This window comes from Myotis davidii, unplaced genomic scaffold (genome assembly GCF_000327345.1).
Source record: "Myotis davidii unplaced genomic scaffold, ASM32734v1 scaffold1147, whole genome shotgun sequence".
NCBI lineage: Eukaryota > Metazoa > Chordata > Mammalia > Chiroptera > Vespertilionidae > Myotis > Myotis davidii.
Genome location: NW_006298441.1, coordinates 207,446 through 210,737, shown reverse-complemented (window position 1 = coordinate 210,737; position 3,292 = coordinate 207,446). Strand labels below are relative to the sequence as shown.

The 3,292-nt window shown below is 40.3% G+C and overlaps 1 protein-coding gene across 1 annotated transcript in view; it reads left to right on the top strand.

Annotated features, from left to right (window-relative positions):
- Positions 1 to 3,292, top strand: part of CD99L2 (CD99 molecule like 2) — a 47,052-nt gene that overhangs the window by 16,939 nt on the left and 26,821 nt on the right. The window lies entirely within an intron of this gene.

Genomic DNA, 3,292 nt, shown 5'->3' with positions numbered 1-3,292 from the left:
GTGCTTTTGTAATTACATTGGGTCTACCTAGATAATCCAGGATAATCTCCCCATCTCAAGGTCCTTAGCTTAATCACATCAGCAAAGTTCCTTTTCCCGTGTAAGGCAATATAGTTACACATTCAGGATTGTTGGCAGAATTCATTTCTCTGCAGTTATAGAACTCGTATCTACTTCTTCAAGGTCAGCAAGAGAATCAGAGTCTGCTTTCTCTAATGTCAGCCCAGGGAAGGCCTAAACAACTCTTTTCATGGGCTCACTTGATTAAATCATACATAATATTCTCCATGTTGTGTAATTTAGTCATACTGATTGGGCATCTTAATTCAGCCGGCAAAATCCCTTCACTTCTGCCATATGTCATAACCTGATTATGGGAGTGAAATGGTCCATCTCATACTCAAAGGGCTGGGATTATATGGGGTATGTATACCAGCAGGGCAGGAGTCTTAGCAACTATGTTAGAGTTATACCTACCATATTCATCTAGGACAGTGGTTCTTAACCTTCCTAATGCCGCGACCCTTTAATACAGTTCCTCATGTTGTGGTGACCCCCAATTTCATGGTTACAAATTGAACATAATTAAAGCATAGTGGTTAATCACAAAACAGTACGTAATTATATATGTGTTTTCCGATGGTCTTAGGCGACCCCTGTGAAAGGGTCGTTCGACCTCCAAAGGGGTCACGACCCACAGGTTGAAAACCACTGATCTAGGACATTAAGTAAAACGGGAATTCTCTTTCCACTGCTATTGTATAGTGAAGAATCTATTGATTCCTCGCACTGTTTGGTGCTACTGCCTTGGTTCATTCTAGGGCCAGGTTTACTCACCATTGCTTTTACCTTATAGTGCAAATATCAACCCTGTAAAAAAGGCAAAAAATATATGAGGATGATTATGAAAATAGTCATGACCTCAGGGACCTCAGAGGTCCATGGAACAAACTTTAAGAACTTTCTGAGAATATGACTACATATTTATGTAGCATCCTTATGTTTTCCTTCAAATCACTGAGCTCTTCAATATTAATGTGCAATGAGCATGTATTTGTGGAGTTGGGGCAGGAAGGTCATTTTTATATGTCTTCTGTGTATTAAGTTATACTTTTATAATTTCACTTTTGTGATAATCATATAAATTAGTTAAACCTTTTAGGAGGGCAATTTGACAAAGTCTTTGAACGAGCAGTTCTACTTCAAAGCATTTTCCCTCTAGGTGCACTTATGTATGTGTGCAGAGATACAGTTGGAATGGCTTTTGCAGCTTTCCTGTGTTTTGTATCAATCTAAAATTACTTTCACCAGGCTGGTGTTACTCAGTGGTTGAGTGTCAACCCAGGAACCAAGAGGTCACCGGTTTGATTCCTGGTCAGGGCACATGCCCGGGTTGCCAGCTCAATCTCCAGTAGGGCGCCTGCAGGAGGCAACTGATCTCATCGATGTTTCTATCTATCCCTCTCCATCCCTCTCTCTCTAAAAATCAATTAAAATATTTAAAAAGTTAAATACTCTCAAATCTCATGGTTAAATTCATAAATTCTGAATTATTCATACTATGCGGCCATTACAAAAATATGGTAAATCTCTAGAACTAACATGAAAAAAGCAAGTTACAGAACAGGATATATGTAGTATGTCTCATGTTCTTATCAAATATAAGTATATGTGAACATGCAGACACACACACAGGGGCATGCATGCAGGTCTGAAAAGATTCATGGTAGCCATTTCTGGAGAGAGATTTAAGACGTACCTTTATATTTTCTCTCTTGCCATTCTACATCACTGGATTATTTTTTTTATATTGAGCATATATTCCCTTTTTAATAAATTTCAACTTTAAAAAAATTAAAACCGCCGAAACCGGTTTGGCTCAGTGGATAGAGCGTCGGCCTGCGGACTGGAAGGTCCCGGGTTCGATTCCGGTCAAGGGCATGTACCTGGGTTACGGGCACATTCCCAGTGGGGGCTGTGCAGGAGGCAACTGATTGATGTTTCTCTCTCATCGATGTTTCTAACTCTCTATCTCTCTCCCTTCCTCTCTGTAAAAAAAATCAATAAAATATATTTAAAAAAAAATTAAAACCATCTTTATTAATGAGGAAGAACTCTAGATGACATAACCCGGGAACACCTTAATGAATATGTCCTCCTGTCATTGTTCAAATGAGAGGAACTTGTCCAACGTCCTGCTGCAAGCTAACAATGCAGCTGGACTGGAGCCCAGGGATTCTGGCTTTACCTTGAGGACTTTTTCCATCTCTCTCCAGAAATGGCTACCATGAATCTTTTCAGACCTGCATGCATGCCCCTGTGTGTGTGTCTGCATGTTCACATATACTTATATTTGATAAGAACATGAGTCATACTACATATATCCTGTTCTGTAACTTGCTTTTTTCATGTCAGCTGCTGCCATTGGAAGTGCTTGCACAGGCAGGGTAATGATGACCCCAAACGTGAGTTTAAGGTCAATTGATGCACTCTGGCTGAAGAATCCCTGGCAAAGGCCTCTACTCATCCATAGGTTAACCTGCCCCCAGAAAGTTGTGGCAGCACCTCGAAGCCAAAAATATCAGCTTTGACTTGTAGTGTATTACTGGTCTGCTTTGCAGTTTTCTTAGCCCTGGAAGATTAGATCCAACAATGTAGAAAGCTGAAAAGGGGACTAATCTTTATGAGGTAAGCACAGAAAAAAGTGACCCCGGGCTCTCTAGAAAGGTTGTGTTTTATATACTCATTTCAAATAGAGAATTGTGTTATTTGCTCTAGAAAGATATCCTTTGGAGAAGAGTTTCAGTGTTGTACAAACCATTGGTATCAGGAAGGAAGAAGCTTCAGTTGTCTGAAAACTTTCCTTGTGTGTACCACCTCATTTCTAGATGTACTTACCTACGGCTATGTTCCCCCAACTCAGGACTACATGACTTACTCCTTAGTTTTTCAGATTGATAATAGCCATTCCTGAGCCCTTGAAGACCAGTCATTTATGCGTCATATTTTAAAAAATATATATATTTTATTGATTTTTTACAGAGAGGAAGGGAGAGGGATAGAGAGCTAGAAACATCGATGAGAGAGAAACATCGATCAGCTGCCTCCTGCACACTCCCCACTGGGGATGTGCCCACAACCAAGGTACATGTCCTACACCGGAATCGAATCTAGGACCCTTTAGTTCGCAGGCCGACGCTCTATCCACTGAGCCAAACCGGTTAGGGCTATGCATCAGAATTTTTATTGGGGGTATAAAAATGACCTTGATGCTCAAATCAATCTTTAGTTA